The sequence below is a fragment of the Delphinapterus leucas genome, chromosome 4 (genome assembly GCF_059928025.1).
Source record: "Delphinapterus leucas isolate spDelLeu-1000000601 "Yukka" chromosome 4, BTC_Dleu_Yukka2, whole genome shotgun sequence".
Lineage (NCBI taxonomy): Eukaryota > Metazoa > Chordata > Mammalia > Artiodactyla > Monodontidae > Delphinapterus > Delphinapterus leucas.
Window position 1 is genome coordinate 90,656,009 of NC_143132.1, and position 18,401 is coordinate 90,674,409.

At 35.6% G+C, this 18,401-nt stretch overlaps 1 non-coding gene across 1 annotated transcript; it reads left to right on the plus strand.

Moving 5' to 3' along the window:
* The first annotated feature begins 5,117 nt into the window (after positions 1–5,117).
* On the plus strand, positions 5,118–5,189 carry TRNAE-CUC (transfer RNA glutamic acid (anticodon CUC)). Its single transcript has one exon. It is a non-coding gene; the product is annotated as a tRNA-Glu (tRNA).
* Positions 5,190–18,401: the final 13,212 nt, after the last annotated feature.

Genomic DNA, 18,401 nt, shown 5'->3' on the forward strand with positions numbered 1-18,401 from the left:
GTCTTTCCCACATGCCTTAGTTAGGCTGACAGATAAGCTGCTGCAATAGAGATTCAAAAGTATAAGAACTATAAAAACATGACTTTTTCCTCTCTCTTTTCTGTGGAAGCCCTTATATGAAAGGCCGAGATCATCCAGGGAATCTCTGCTCCACTTTGTCAGAGAGCCAGGTTTTTGTCCTTTGTTGCTCCAATCTCTCCTACAGTATTTTCATATTCTGCATGATAGAGGCTGAGTCACTGCCTTGACACATCTACCAGGATGTGTCAGGAAAGGGAAAGAGAGTATGTGATGGAAGTGTTCTGCATCTAAAGAGAGTATGTGATGGAAGTGTTCTGCATCTAAAAGCCAAGATCCAAAGGGGCACATGACACATCCACTCGTATTCTGTTGGTGAGTTTAATCACATAGTCACACCTAACTTCAGGTGAGACTACAGAATGCATTCTAGGTCGGCAGCCCTAGAGACAATTTGGGCACTATAGTAACAGGGGAGCTGGACTTTGATGAACACCTGGAGGTCCCACCAGGCCGCATAGAATATATAGATGGAAGACTTATACTGCCAAAATCATTTACATTACTTTATGTTGAATAAACATATAATGCTAATGTTTTACAGGGTATTGGTCTAATATTGTTACTTTCTTACTTACATATCGTTGTTGTGCTGGTGCTGTTTCCTACTGAAACTTTTGAGAATAAAAACATTGTGTCTGTCAAAACTGTTCTGTATCTTCAGGACAGTTGATGTTGTAGGGAGACATGTTGTGGTTGACTTTTTTTAATGTAATAAAGATACACACATACAAAGAACATATGCTTATTATATATTCAGAGCTTTTTGAGATGAGGAAGATAATAAAGATATTCAAGGGTTTGTATCTATTAGTAACATAAGACTTTCTGAGTTACGGACTACAAGAAGAGGCATCCTTATATGTGAAGGTTGCATGAATAATTTCATTCATAACCATGGTGAGGTAGGTTATCCACACTTGGAGTAAGAGCTATTAGGAATCAAAATCAGAAGGCTGCCTTATTTATACTTTTATTATTTTATAGCAGCATTTCTGTATAATGCCTTGATTTTGGAATAAAATCTAATTAGAATTAAACTTAAGAAGTTCAAAGTTAGACAATTATTTGCATTCAGCTTCTATAACTGTAACAGCACAACTGTCTACAGCACAACAGCTGCTATAACAGTCTGCAGCACAACAGCTGTAGACTGTTGTGTTTACAGAATTACATAATGGCAGAGGACAAGATGCAGTTTGATCCATTTGGTTCCTTCCTTCATGTGTATTCATTAGCTGGGACAACATTTTTGTATGTAACTCAGATGGGAGTCTCCAGAATTGTCATTTGGCCCATAAGCCCCACTTTAAACTTTCTAAAATTTACTTATCAAAAATAACTGAGGGCTTCCCTGGTGGTGCAGTGGTTGAGAGTCTGCCTGCCGATGCAGGGGACATGGGTTTGTGCCCCGGTCTGGAAAGATCTCACATGCCGCGGAGCGGCTGGGCCCGTGAGCCATGGCCACTGAGCCTGCACGTCCGGACCCTGTGCTCCACGACGGGAGAGGCCACAACAGTGAGAGGCCTGTGTATCGCAAAAACAAACAAACAAACTGATTTTATTTGTTACAGTATTCAGTATCCATATGGTACATAAACAAAATGGGAATATCAAAGTGTATATCCTAAACAGGGAATTACATATAGCTCTGGGATTGTACATTACTTGTACAGGAAACATATCATTGAAATATAAACAATAGCAGCAATATTGTCATAAAATGGTTGTATATTGTCCATATCATTCATCGATTTTATAAATTAGGAGATCTGGGATGATGAATTCTAATTGAATATCTGTCCAATGAATGTTGACTCTTAAAGATGCATTCACATATGGCTGCCTTGTTCATCAGCAGATATTAACTGTTCATTTTGAGTTATAGAATCTGAGTGATTTGAATTTGAATCCAGGCTTAGTCACTTACAAGATATGTGCGTTTCTTAGTTAAGTTACATAAATTCGCAGGTTCTCAGACTTCCGCTCTAGATAATAGGAAAATAAATTCTTACAGACTTTTAGGAGGCAGTAGAAATTGGTTTAAAAGGCTATAAAGATGGCTAATACAGCTACAGATGTGTAGTGTGTGCCCCCAAAATGGTAGCCATTTCCAGTCCATCTCTGCTCCCACATTATTATGGGCAAAGACTGAATCTCATTTATCTCCACATCTCAACAATGCCTAGTTAAATGCCTTGTACAATAGACAGATGTTTGTTGAATTGACCTGAATCTGAAATAGAGGATAAAAGAAAATACCAGCATAATTCAAGAGAAAACATATCCCTTGGTTTATATTATCTGGACATCTCAGATGAAAAATATATTTTATTTTCCCTTCTGGTCTGAAATACCAGATAATATCCTAAGTCCTCCAATTTAGTTTGTGTGCAAAGACTCAGTCTAAGATGAATGTTTATGGTTTTCCTTTGGAACTAAAGTGTTTTGGCACTTGTTCAATTCACTAGATGTGCTATTGAAACAGCATAACTGATTAAGCAATTTCACTCAGGTGCAGGTTTGCCTAATGTTGCAGACCTCCTGCAATAACCTGGAAAAATAAATAGGGAATTCAGAGGTTACACTGCTTATATAGTCATTAGGAATAAGCTCCATAGTGACTTGAAGTGATTTTCTTAATTGTAATTTCTCCCCTTTTTCTTATACTTGGGTCTTAAATTATAACTGACTACCTTCCTTGGGTACTTCATGACAGGACTCATGCAGACCTCTAAGTATATATAAAGAAGAGAACAGATGTTAAATCTCTTCCTCACCTAAAATACAAATAAGGAAAACACACAAGAAAATAAAATCAGCTGTGTTCCCCAAAAACCCGTTTTTCTCATACGTTTTTGTAAATTTTTATTTCTATCTTGAAAAAACATTTTCCCTTATTAAAACAGTGTTCATCCTAGAGTTTACATGTCACATAACCTGACAAAACTGTTAAACTGTAATATTACAAAATACACTACATAAATTTAGATTATAAATGTGCTCACATTTCTTACCTTCCTAAAAACGTCCACTGGCATTAGTTGTAGGGAGTGCAGTGTTGCTGTCACCCACCCCTCCCACCACTATTTAAGAATCTAGGGCTTAAATAATCCAAACATGAAGGCAGAGTCCTGCTTCTAAAAACCAGCCAGAAAGTTCACTGCTTAATGCTGTTTCTCATGATCACACAGCGAGACTGTATTAATTTGGAACTGCCTAGTCTCTTGGGCATTTTCATAATCTGCAATGAGCCCTTGATGATCCGAGTCAATGCCTAAGCTCAAGGATTAGCTCAGGCATTGCTCAAATCCCAAATTTGGGATTACATTTGCGATTCTCGTAGTTAATCATCTGCAGACACAGTGCTAGGTATGCTGAACTCTAAAGACCCAAGCCTCTCTCGACAGAACATTAGGGTAATGCATTAGCTCGATCACTAGTTTACAGTCTCCTTTCCTCGTGGGATTGTTTTTAAGGGTCTTGGTCAGGATATGGTAGTGACCTACAATGAGTTCCTACCTTTGAAATCCAATTCCTCTTTAGATTTGCATTCCAGAGTTTTCATAGAGTAATAGGATCTTTTGAATCAAAATAAATGTTGTTATACATTTTACCCTGCTAATTGGTACATTTTGTCACATTTTATGTGAATTTGATGTAAGGAATATTTACATAATTAGTATTATTAAGTCTTCAAAGGGATATGAATTTCTCAAATCTTAAAATAATCAAGAATTGGATGATTTCAAAACTGGTAGACAATCGGATTATAGACTACATTTCTTCTATTAAATTATAGTATTTTCACAGGAGCTATAAATAGAAATATTGCCATCTTTTATCAGAATTAGTGAGGAATATCCCCTTCCTTCCTCTTGAGAGTGGGTTGGACATTGTGACTCATTTCTAATAAACCTAATATGTCAGAAGTGACAGTGTGGGATTTCTGAGCCTAAATCCTAAAAAGCACTGTGGCTACTCCCTTGCTCTCTCTCTTAGATTGTTACTTCTGAGTGGATCCAAGTGCATTGAAGTTGGATTTGGGGAGGGTTTCCACCGTTCCCAGAACCGTGTAGTAGTTCACTGTGCCAAAACTGTTTGTGTAAACAATATGGTTTATGCTGACTACCTGCTTTCCTTCTGGGAAGCTAGAATTTCAGTACATGCTAGGCCAAGGGTGCTTATGTGACCAATCCCTAATAAAATCCCTAGGCAATTAGTCTTTAATGAGCTTCCCTGGTAACAATATTTCACACATTCTGTCACGTTCACGGCTGGAGGAATTAAGCATGTCTCATGTGAGTCACTGGGAGAGGACTTTTAGAAGTTTGAGCCTGTTTTCATGTGGAATTTGCCCCTTGTGCCTTTTCCCTTTACTGATTTTGCTTTGTATCTTTGAACCAAGCTGGCACATCATTTTTATTTATATACTGTCCTATGAAAACAAAGTTGGGATGAAGGAATAAGAAGCAACAGTCACCAAACAGAAACACTGGGAACCTCTATGTATGCACTTTTAGGTGCTAAATACCAAAACTGAGAGATACGCCTTCAGGGTAAATGATATTCGATGAAAGAACGTTTGAGTCACAGTGCCTAAATCAAAGCTGTGATCTTGGCTAACTCTCCTCTTTTCTTTCCACAATGTCCTTAAGCAAGTGCTTCATCCAATAGAAAGGACTTCATAACTGTAAATTATGAACTAATAATTTTTACTGTTTAGTTATCTGTAAAAACAGTTAATAATAGTACCTACTCTCATAAGTTTATTCTGAATATTAACTACAAAATGAATACAAAGTGATTTGAAAATCACTGTTTCTGGAACATCCTGAGAGTTCAGTAAATGTAAATTATTAATTACCATAGAAAATAGGAAAGAAATACAAAAAATTCTTCAAGGTAACAGGGAGACTAAAAGAATGGGGAAAAAATAAAACAACTGAGACATAAAAGATAACAAAAAAAGGCAAAAAGTAAGCTAGTAGGAGTCAGTAGCTCAGAAAAGGAATGAAAAAAAAAGTAGTCATGGGAATTCCCTGGTGGTCCAGTGGTTAGGACTTGGTGCTCTCACTGCCATGGCCCTGGTTCAATCCCAGGTCAGGAAACTAAATCCCACAAGCTGCATGGCATGGCCAAAAGAAAAAAAAAAGTCATATCAGATGGAACAGCAACTACACAAAATAATACAAATGATAGAGAAATAAAGAATCAGCCTGAGGAAACCATCAAAGTACTGAGACAAAGAACAGAGATATTTTTAAAAAATAGATGATAATAAATGTGAAAGATAGGCAAATGGATTCTAACACATGCATAATTATGCTTCTGAAAAAGAAAACAGAAAAATAAAACAATAAAATGTATATTCAAAACGTAATAGATGAAAATTTTCCTGAAATAAAAACTTGAATTTGAAGAGCGAAAAGATACACATAGTAATCAAATATAAGACATATCTTAGTGAAATTGAACTGAACTTCAGGAATAAATAATCCTGTGACTAATCAAATGAGAAACAGAAAAAAAGCAAGAAACATACATTGTTGTTGAACTACTGTTTAAGAAGTTTTAAGGCAAAAAAGAAAAGACTCAATACATTTACACCCATCTAAGTTCCTTTGATTAAAAGGCAACAATCAAGCATTCTCAAGTTTGCCAGAATTTAAGGAATACAGCATTTAAGTGTCTACCAAAGTAAATTTTAAAAGACAAGACTCTCCTTGCCTGCCTTTTGAAGTGGGTTGAAGGTTGGAAATAACTCCACCAGCAAGGTGGCAGAACCAAGGAGAAGACCTATGGTTAAGACCTCAGTTATCCAGGGTACCTAACAGAGAAGAAAGATACTATATGAAATGGGGAAGACCAGTGGTGTTGGATTGGAATTTAAAGTATAGGTGTGAGTTTTCTTTTCATTAGTTCATTTTCTGAATATTCTATGCTAAATTATATATATATATATATATAATATATAAATGAAAACTTCACTGGAACAATTAAACCATCTCTATGTTGGGCTTCATTAATTTCTTCCCATTACTTGCCTTCTGTTTTTCAACATTAGAGCATTTTTCTTGACAGACAAGAGGTAAGCAAAAAGGAATATGAACAATTCTACTTTTGATGCCTATACATTATGAGTATAAATCAATCAGTCAAGAAACCCTTCAGTTAGTCCTGAAATGGGATGGTTTCAGCGAATTATACAGGGGATGTAGTAGCACTATCCAAAAGCAAAGCATTTTCAAATAAAATCCGAACCGGAAGTCATATTTCCCTCTTAAATGGATGGAATATAACTTTTTCCCTCTTTTCAAAGTAGCACATTACATAACTCTGGGCAGAAAGCACAAATAAGACCATAGGAGGCCTCTCTGCAGTTAAGATAAGCACATGCTCAATTCTTAGAATTTCCTGGTAGCTTAAAACCTAAATACTTAAGCAAGTATATAAAATGCGTGGAATATTTTTAAAGCTTACATTTAATATAATCACGCATTTAGTAAACAAAAACAAGGCAATGGAATTTTATTATCCACTGAAAAATTAGGTTTGAATTAGAGATAAAATCATATACCTAAATTTGAGGTCCTGTGAATGTGAGACCTGGGCCAAACTGCTCTCCTGTCCTGGAAGGAGCTGTAGAAGAACATAGAAAATACAGAAGTACAAATTGCTGCCATCCAGCCTAGATTCTAAGTCAGAGGTTTGCATTATTGCAAGATGCTAACCTTCCAATCAATTAATTTTAGGCTAAAGTAATTAAAGCAAATTTAAGTTTGGCTGTTAAAGATGGAAAATGGTCTGCAAATAAAAATAAGAGCCTTGAAAGTAGCAGTGCTGATCTGGTGGAAGAGAAAAAAAAAAAAAATGAAGTTCACTTAGTAGAGGATTAATCAAACCTGAAAGAAGGAGAATCCAAATCAGACTGGATCAGAGACACCAAGTGTTCTCAATAGTTCCTGTTTGAGGCAAAACTGGATATTAGTTTCAGGACCCAAAGAACAGGATCCATTACTCATTCTTAAACTTTTATGCTGAAGTTAAATGTTGTATAACATGGGGTCAATCATTATTTTTTTAAATCTGCTTTTATTTTTTTTTAATTTCCCAAGTTTAAAACTTCTACGTATTGCAGAATATGGAGAGATCTGAACTGGATAGACACTACCTAAAGAACCTATGTTTGTATTACATTTTCTCAATTATTCATCTGCTCCAAATAAAGCCCAGCCCCTCCCTTGTTCATCCACTCACTAAGCACTTAATTAGAATCTCCTAGGTCTAAGAAATTTGCTAATTATTATAATTGCAAAAATGTACAAGGTACCTTCTTGCCCTCAAATGACCCAAAATAGTGTTTCCTGTCCTGGGATAGGAATACATACCAGGTGCTATGGAAGTACGGAGGAGAGCACCTAACTTAAACCGGCATTATCAGAGAAGTCTTCTCAGGGAAGATGACATTTTAAATGAGTTTTAAACCATGAGAAGTGGCCAAGGGAACATAATGCATAAAAATATGGAAGAGTGACAGAGTGTGATACACTTTGGAAGCTGAATATTGTTTTGAAAACCTAACAGTATGGCATGATAAATAGAGGTCAGTTCATGGTGGACCTCGAATATAAGCTAAAGATTCTTTTTTGCTTCTCAATACATTGAAGAAAAGCTTTAATGTGTTTTGGAAATCTTACTTGTTAGCACTTTTGGAAAGAAAGCACAGTGAGAGTCTTTATGTACTTAGCCTAGACAGAACTCATACACAATCTGGCAGAATTCACCCACTGTATCAGTATCAGTATGACAAATATTTGGCTTCTACCTACTTCAGTTTTATCCCCAGGTATGGAACATGAGCTCTTACTGTCAGCTATGGCTTCTGGCATCTGTGGCTCTGGATTCCCAGAATCTCTTTTTGACCTCAGAGCTCTAAAATCTTCACTGTACTTTTCTCCCTGACATCCAGTGCTGTGATGAGAAATCTGATTCTACAGTGGATGCTTATATCTTTGTAGGTGGCCTACCTTTGCCCACCAGAACATTTAAGGACTCTTTTCCTTGTTCTAAAATTTTGAGAGGACTTTTCTTAGGTTAGGGTTTGTTTCATGTATGAATATAGCCTAAGCTCCTAGAAAAACTTGGCACTCCTAGAAAAATTAGGCACTTAGTCTTTCTGTACATACCTCTCAAAATTTTTTCTTCCAGTAAACCCTTGATTATTGCTAAATCTCAATTTTCTCTATGGTCTCCTGTTGACACTCTTTAGAAGATGTTAGACCCTCCGAATTTATCCTCTATGCTTCTGGGCCTTTAACTCTTATATTTTTAGTTTATTTTCTTTTTAAGCTATATTCTGGAAACTGTCTCAATTTCATCTTCCAGGCCATATTTTTGACTTTTTTAAAAAACAAATTTATTTATTTATTTATTTTTGGCTGCATTGGGTCTTTGTTATTGCGTGCAGATTTTCTCTAGTTGCGGCGAGTGGGGGCTACTCTTTGTTTCTGTGTGCAGGCTTCTGATTGCAGGGGCTTCTCTTGTTACGGAGCACAGGCTCTAGGCACACGGGCTTCAGTAGTTGTGGCACATGGGCTCAGTAGTTGTGGTTTGTGGGCTCTAGAGCACAGGCTCAGTAGTTGTGGCTCATGGGCTTAGTTGCTCTGCAGCACGTGGGATCTTCCTGGACCAGGGCTCAAACCCATGACCCCTGCATTGGTGGGCGGATTCTCAACCACTGCCCCCACCAGGGAAGCCCTATTTTTGACTTTTCAATTCATCAATATTTTAATTTCTAAAAGAATTATCATACTGACAATATTAATTTAAATATTTTATTTTCTTCACTGTTTCCTGTGGTGGTTCTTTTGGTCATGACAGTCATTCTCATTTGTTCTTTGGGCTTTCCTCAAATAGCAAATCTTTGCCCATTTATTTTTTAAAAATAAAGCCCTAAGTTGATTAATATTGATAGCTGCAGTGAATTTTCTCTCCCACTGTGTGGGTAAGTTTGTTTATTTGTTTGCCCCAATACTATTTCTTCCTTAAATGAGAGGTCTGACCTGGAGCTCTGATTCAATGGGAAGATTTATGCATCGACTTTGGACATCAGTTTGAGTAAGTGAGCAGGCCAACGGGATGGGCCATACTCCCTGAATGTCACACCGAATACCCATTGCTCCTCAAAAGCTTAGACAATGGTCTTTCAGCTCTTGCTCAAGGCTAAACATAGGCTAATAGTTGAACTGGGACTGAAAGCTGTTCCAGAACTAATCAAAATTGGGCCCTGTAGGACTAGTTTTGATCTTCCCATACTCTTCAATATTTTGAATACAACATCAACCTTGAAATCTTAGCTACCATTCTGCTGAACTTTTTAATGCCCACCTTCTTAAAATTTAGGAAAATGTTTGATTTATTTTCTCACTAGCTATTTTTTATTGAGATATAATTGACATTTATATTAGTTTTAGGCATACAACTTTCAATATTTGTATACACTGAGAAATGATCACCACAATAAGTCTAGATATCATCTGTCACCATATAAAGTTACAAATTTTTTTATTGTGATGAGAACCTTTAAGATTTACTGTTTTAGCAAATTTCCAATAGGCAATAAAATATTATTGACTATAATCACCATGCTATACATAACATCTCCTTGACTTATTCTATAACTGGAAGTTTGTACCTCTTGACCCCCTTCACCCATTTTGCCCACTCACCAGCCCCCCTCCTCTCTGGCAACCATCAATTTGTTCTTTTCATCTGTAAAAGTTTATCCTGTTTTATTCATTTATTTTGGTTTGGTTTTTAAATTCCACAAATAAGTGAAATCATATAGTATTTGTCTTTCTCTTAGCATGATACCCTCGAGGTCCATTTATGTTGTCACAAATGGCAAAATTTGAAAACCAAAACCATAATAATAAGAAATCACTTCAATACCTGTTAGAATGGCTATTATAAAAGAGACAAGAAATAGGAAGTGTTGGCAAGGATGCCGAGAAAAGGGAACTGTCATGCACTGCTGGTGGGAATGTAAATTGGTGCAGCCACTACAGAAAACAGTATGGATGTTAATCAAAAAAGTAAAAATAGAGCTATCATATGATTCAGCAACTCTACTTCTAAGCATTTATTCAAAGAAAATTAAAACAGTAATTTGAAATGACATATACACTCATATGTTCATTACAGCATTTTGAACAATAGCCAAGCTATGGAAACAACCTAAGTGTCCATCAATGGATAAATGGATAAAGAAGAGGTGGTACATATCTATACTGAGATACTACTCAGCCATAAAAATGACTGAAATCTTACTGGCTATTTTTCATAAACAAAAAGTCAAACAATAACAACATATGATTTCATGGCATATGAAGAGAAATAATTTCCCCTATTTTCCTCAAGGAGAAAAGGAAAATTAGTGTCTCTTTTCTATATCTGAACACACTTGACATTTGATTTTATTCATATTTATGCATACATTCCTTTTTTGAATTTGTATTTTCCTTTTAAATAGCATATGTTCACTTTAAAAAGTATGTTAACTTAGAATACTTTCTTAGATTTAAGAATTATTGGTTTAGGTAAATTAGACATATAGCCAATAAATTTTTCAAAGAGATTAGTAGATGTATTAAGGAATAAAATATTAGCAATTGGTTCATTTAACAAGCTTTTTTGAAGCTCTTATGATTTATTACTATATATTTGAGATTAGTATTACAGATTTGAACTAAAATTGCAAAGAAATTCCTCAATCATACCAGTTCCATATCTGATGCCAATAGTAATAAGACTTTTCAGAATATTAGTCTTTTTCTCAGGACATTGTTATAGGTTCAATTCATTTACTTCATCCTTAGATTTTCCTGCTTTTCTCCTTAAGAATTTATAGATTGCTCCTTTCACAGGGAAGCCATTTGATAGGCCGACTTTCAACTCTACTTTTGTTTCTTTGCATCAGCAATAGAGTTAGCATTATTCTCATCACCAAGATCTAGTTCATTATCTGATAAGAACAGATATTCTTCACATTCAATTTTGGATATATGATTTTTCTTATTTGTGTTCTCAGTAGGCATATCCTCTTTATTTGCTAGAAATTAAAATTCATTCTTTTCCATAAGAGAATTATCATTCATCTAATTAATATACCTTGATTACCACTTCTCCCTTCATCACTACAACTAAGGTAGTTATTTCTCTGTTGTTTTTATGATTTAATTAATTAGTGTGAATCCTAAGTATTTCTGGCATCTTCTGATATCTAATATACAGGTAGCACAAAAAAAAATACTACCTAATAAAGTGATGTGTAAGTAAACTTCAGCCCTAAGAGGTCCTGAACTTGGGAAGAAGAACAACTTTATTGGATTTATCCTCTTTTACTTAAATGAAACAAAAAGCATGCCAAACATAGAATATTTAGTTAAGCTTTATCCATTCCCCACAATATAATATAACAATTGTCCAACACATAAGAGATTTTATGAGCAAAGCACTTTCTTTAACTGAAATCGAAATAGCATCAAGATATAAATGAGAATGGGTGGGGGAAGGGGGAAAGTAATTTTATGGATGTCTAAAAGAGCAGCTTTGAAAACAGGGTGTTCAACCAGGCAAATTGATTCCACCAATATCTTCCTCTCTGGCATAGGCTAACATGTTTGCAACCAAGATTGTTGGTTGCTGAAACCAACTGAAAGATGCAATTAACTACCCTAGAAGAGGTACTTGATAATGTAATAAAGATTAAGTGAACTTGCTGCATTTAAGTATAGCATACTGCTTCCAGTGATCCTTTGGAAAAAGTTAGCCATGTGCTCTAGATTAACACATGCATTTATCAAAAATTTTTTTCTATGACTTCAAGGATAATATTCCTAAAGGATATGAGGTTAATGAGTTTGAACACTTAAAAAAAAAAAAACCTGCAATTTTGACTATACAAAATTGGGAAGAGGAAAGAATTGCAGAGCCATCAAACACACACACACACACACACACACACACAAACACACTTCAGTCAGTGAAGTTCTCTAATGGAGAAACAATTTTGTAATATGGCAGGGTCACAAGGATTACTCAGACTACACTTCTTAAAACTGAAAAGAGACAATCCTGCAGCCTGTGAAACAAAAGCCACATTCACAGAAAGATAGACAAGATGAAAAAGCAGAGGGCTATGTACCAGATGAAAGAACAAGAGAAAACCCCAGAAAAACAACTAAATGAAGTGGAGATAGGCAACCTTCCAGAAAACGAATTCAGAATAATGATAGTGAAGATGATCAAGGACCTCGGAAAAAGAATGGAGGCAAAGATCGAGAAGATACAAGAAATGTTTAACAAAGACCAAGAAGAATTAAGGAACAAACAAACAGAGATTAACAATACAATAATGGAAAAAAACCCTACACTAGAAGGAATCAATGGCAGAATAACTGAGGTAGAAGAACGGATAAGTGACCTGGAAGACAGAATGGTGGAATTCACTGCTGCAGAACAGAATAAAGAAAAAAGGAATGAGAAGATATGAAAACAGCCTAAAAGAACTCAGGGACAACATTAAACGCAACAACATTCGCATTATAGGGGTCCCAAAAGGAGAAGAGAGATAGAAACGACCCGAGAAAATATTTGAAGAGATTATAGTCGAAAATTTCCCTAACATGGGAAAGGAAATAGCCAACCAAGTGCAGGAAGTGCAGAGAGTCCCATACAGAATAAACCCAAAGAGAAACAGGCTGGGACACAGATTAATCAAATTGCCAAAAATTAAAGAAAAAGAAAAATTATTGAAAACAGCAAGGGAAAAATGCCAAATAAAATACAAGGGAACTCCCATAAGGTTAACAGATGATTTATCAGCAGAAACTCTACAAGCCAGAAGGGAGTGGCATGATATACGTAAAGTGATGAAAACGAAGAACCTACAACCAAGATTACTCTACCCAGCAAGGATCTCACTCAGATTCGATGGAGAAATCAAAAGCTTTACAGACAAGCAAAAGCTAAGAGAACTCAGCACCACCAAACCAGCTCTACAACAAATGCTAAAGGAACTTCTGTAAGTGGGAAACACAAGAGAAGAAAAGGACCTACAAATACAAACCCAAAACAATTAGGAAAATGGTCATAGGAACATACATATCAATAATTAACTTAAATGTGAATGGATTAATACCCCAACCAAAAGACACAGGCATGCTGAATGGATACAAAAACAAAATCCATATATATGTTGCCTACAAGAGACTCACTTCAGAACAAGGGACATACAGACTGAAAGCGCAGGGATGGAAAAAGATACTCCATGCAAATGGAAATCAAAAGAAAGCTGGAGTAGCAATACTCATATCAGATAAAATAGACTTTAAAATAAAGAATGTTACAAGAGACAAGGAAGGACACTACATAATGATCAAGGGATCAATCCAAGAAGAGGATATAACAATCATAAATGTATGTGCATGCAATATAGGAGCACCTCAATATGTAAGGCAACTGCTAATAGCTATAAAAGAGGAAATCGACAGTAACAAAATAATAGTGGATGACATTAACATCTCACTTACACCAATGGACTGATCATCCAAACACAAAATTATAAAGGAAATGCAAGTCTTAAATGACACAATAGACCAAATAGATTTAATTGATATTTCTGGACATTCCATCCAAAAACAGATTACACTTTCTTCTCAAGTGTGCATGGAAGATTCTCCAGGATAGATCACATCTTGGGTCCCAAATCAAGCCTCAGTAAATTTAAGAAAATTGAAATCATATCAGTCATCTTTTCTGACCACAACGCTATGAGATTAGAAATGAATACAGGGAAACAAACATAAAAAACACAAACACATGGAGGTTAAACATTGCATTACTAAATAACCAAGAGATCACTGAAGAAATCAAAGAGGAAATCAAAAAATACCTACACAAAAATAACAATGAAAACACGACGATCCAAAACCTATGGGATACAGCAAAGGCAGTTCTAAGAGTGAAGTTTAGAGCTATAAAAGCCTACCTCAAGAAACAAGAAAAATCTCTAAACAATCTAACCTTACACCTAAAGGAACTACAGAAAGAAGAACAAACAAAACCCAAAGTAAGCAGAAGGAAAGAAATCATAAATATCAGAGCAGAAATAAATGAAATAGAAACAAAGAGAACAATAGAAAGATCAATAAAACTAAAAGCTGGTCCTTTGAGAAGATAAAAAAAATTGATAAACCATTAGCCAGACTCATCAAGAAAAAGAGGGAGAGGACTCAAATCAATAAAATTAGAAATGAAAAAAGAGAAGTTACCACAGATGCCACAGAAATACAAAGCATCCTAAGAGACTACTACAAACAAATCTATGCCAATAAAATGGACAACCTGGAAGAAATGGACAAATACTTAGAAAGGGATAAGCTTGCATGATTGAACCAGGAAGAAATAGAAAATATGAACAGACCAATCACAAGTAATGAAATTGAAACTGTGATTAGAAATCTTCCAACAAAAAAAAAGCCCAGGACCAGATGGCTTCACAGGTAAATTCTATCAAACATTTAGAGAAGAGCTAACACCCATCCTTCTCAAACTCTTCCAAAAAACTGCAGAGGAAGGAACACTCCCAAACTCATTCTATGAGGCCAACATCACCCTGATACCAAGACCAGACAAAGATACTTACTACAAAAAAAGAACGTTACAGACCAATATCACTGATGAATATAGATGCAAAAATCCTCAACAAAATACTAGCAAACAGAATCCAACAACACATTAAAAGGATCATACACCATGATCAGGTGAGATTTATACCAGGGATGCAAGGATTCTTCAATATATGCAAATCAATCAGTGTGATACACCATATTAACAAATTGAAGAATAAAAACCATATCATCTCAATAGATGTAGAAAAACTTTTGAAAAAGTTCAACACCCATTTATGATAAAAAGTCTCCAGAATGTGGGCAAAGAGGGAACCTACCTCAACATAATAAAGGCCATATATGACAAACCCAGAGCAAACATCATTCTCAATGGTGAAAAATTGAAAGCGTTTCCTTGAAGATCAGGAACAAGACAAGGATGTCCACTCTCACCACTGTTATTCAACATAGTTTTGGGAGTCCTAGCCATGGCAATCAGAGAAGAAAAAGAAATAAAAGCAATACAAATTGGAAAAGAAGAAGTAAAACTGTCACTGTTTGCAGATGACATGATACTATGCATAGAGAATCCCAAAGATGTCACCAGGAAACTGCTAGAGCTAATCAATGAATTTGGTAAAGTTGCAGGATACAAAATTAATGCACAAAAATCTCTTGCATTCCTATATACTAATGATGAAAATTATGAAAGAGAAATTAAGGTCACACTCCCATATACCATTGCAATGAAAAGAATAAAACACCTAGGAATCAACCTAACTAGGGAGACAAAAGACCTGTATACAGAAAACTATAAGACACTAATGAAAGAAATTAAAGCTGATACCAACAGGTGGAGAGATATACCATGCTTGGATTGGAAGAATCAATATTGTGAAAATGACAGTACTACCCAAAGCAATCTACAGATTCAATGCAATTCCCTATCAAATTACCAATGGCATTTTTTACAGAACTAGAAGAAAATATCTTAAAATTTGTATGGAGACACAAAAGACCCGAATAGCCAAAGCAGTCTTGAGGAAAAAATGCGGGGCTGGAGGAATCACACTCCCTGACTTCAGACTATACTACAGTGCTACAGTAATCAAGACAATATGGTACTGGCACAAAAACAGAAATATAGATCAATGGAACAAGATAGAAAACCCAGAGATAAACCCACACACCTATGGTCAACTAATCTATGACAAAGGAGACAAGGATGTACAATGGAGAAAAGACAGTCTCTTCAATAAGTGGTGCTGGGAAAACTGGACTGCTTCATGTAAAAGAATGAAATTAGAACACTCCCTAACACCATACACAAAAATAAACTCAAAATGGATTCAAGACCTACATGTAAGACCAGACACTATAAAACTCTTAGAGGAAAACATAGGAAGAACTCTCTTTGACGTAAATCACAGCAAGATCTTTTTTGATCCACCTCCTAGAGTAATGGAAATAAAAACAAAAATAACCAAATGGGACCTAATGCAACTTCAAAGCTTTTGCACATCAAAGGAAATCATAAACAAGACAAAAAGACAACCCTCAGAGTGGGAGAAAAAATTTGCAAATGAATCAACAAAGGATTAATCTCCAACATATATAAACAGCTCATGTAGCTCAATATTAAAAAAACAAACAGCCCAATCCAAAATGAGCAGAAGACCTAAATAGACATTTCTCCAAAGAAGACATACAGATGGCCAAGAAGCACATGAAAAGCTGCTCACTAATTATTAGAGAAATGCAAATCAAAACTACAATGAGGTATCACCTCACACCAGTTAGAATGGGCATCATCAGAAAATCTACAAACAAATGCTGGAGAGGGTGTGGAGAAAAGGGAACCCTCTTGCCCTGTTGGTGGGAATGTAAATTGATACAGCCACTACGGAAAACAGTATGGAGGTTCCTTAAAAAAACTAAAAATAAAATTAGCATATGATCCAGCAATCCCACTACTGGGCCTATACACAGAGAAAACCGTAATTCAAAAAGACACATGCATCCCAATGTTCATTGCAGCACTATTTACAATAGCCAGGTCGTGGAAGCAACCTACATGCCCGTCGACAGATGAATGGATAAAGAAGAGGTGGTACATATATACAATGGACTATTACTTAGCCATAAAAAGGAACGAAATTGGGTCATTTGTAGAGATGTGCATGGATCTAGAGACTCATACAGAGTGAAGTAAGTCATAAAGAGAAAAACAAATATCATATATTAAGACATATATGTGGAACCTAGAAAAATGGTACAGATGAACCAGTTTGCAGGGCAGAAATTGAGTCACAGATATAGAGAACCAACATATGGACACCAAGGGGGGAAAGCAGTGGGGGTGGAGGTGGTGGTGTGATGAATTGGGCGATTGGGATTGACATGTATACACTGATGTGTATAAAATTGATGACTAATAAGAACCTGCTGTATAAAAAAATAAATAAAATTTAAAAAAAAAGTGTAAGGGAACTATAGTTTTGTGTACAGATCAGTCAACCAAAGACAGTTCCTTTTTATTGGAAAAAATATTTTTTACAATGATATATTAGATAAGTAATTAAATTTACTATGGAAGCTGTCAAAAATAATTACAACCTATCATAACAATTTATTATGGAAAGTCCTAAATTATTTTAGTCCACGAGATTGTATGGAATTCCTTCCAACCTGCTAGAAGGTTCACCTCAGAATTCCGGTTGTCATGCTAAGTCTGTCTTCATGAGGTATAAATCTTTCACCATTAGTTTTATGGTGTTTTAGTGGTAAGTGATGCTGTTGGTTCAAATTATGGCAGGGTCAACATGTAGAGATGCCAGTAGTTTGACACTTGCATCTAGCAAATGTTGTCATCCAAGGCAGAACCTCACTTCAGAGAAATGAGAGTGAGGTAGAAGGAAATGTGGAATAGTGAGCCAAATTGAAATTAGAAGGGGACCATGAACACAGAAGGCTTTCTTTTCAGGGATCCAAAGTATCATAGAATGAGTCATTTGGGGCAAGGGCTTCATGAAGAAGGTGCTTACTGGAACCTTAGAGCAATTGTCCAGCAATCTGGCACAGGCCTCACCCATTACGTTTGGTGAATAATAGCACACATTGTATGATATCAGGGTGCTTCACTATTTAAATATGCAATCATTATATTCACTTTTTTACTGTTTTTCCCCAGCTTATCAAGTTACTTCTATAACCGTTTTTGAAAGTTATGTGTTGGGTTATGTTATACAATATTTTCCCTTAATGTTTAGAATGAGTGCAGTATAAAATGCAGTGAGAAATAGTTAACTGGTTTTATTTAAACATATATAATATAACCTATAAATCTGTGTAAACAGTCATCACCCATGTAAAGATGTGCCATTTCACTATTTGCTTAAAGTGGCTAAGATATGAGTCCACTACCACAGGTTCTATGTAAAGGACCATACACACTTCCCTCACTATATCTTCACATGTGGCCACATAAAATATGATTAATGTGAGGGTGTCACTGAATATCCTTATCCTAAATATTAGTAAAGCTAAACATTTATCTAAATTTAGAATTTTTAGATCTCTGTATAAATAATATTGTCCTTCTGAATTTTATCAACCATCACACTGTGTGGACCAATGACCTGCAGAGCA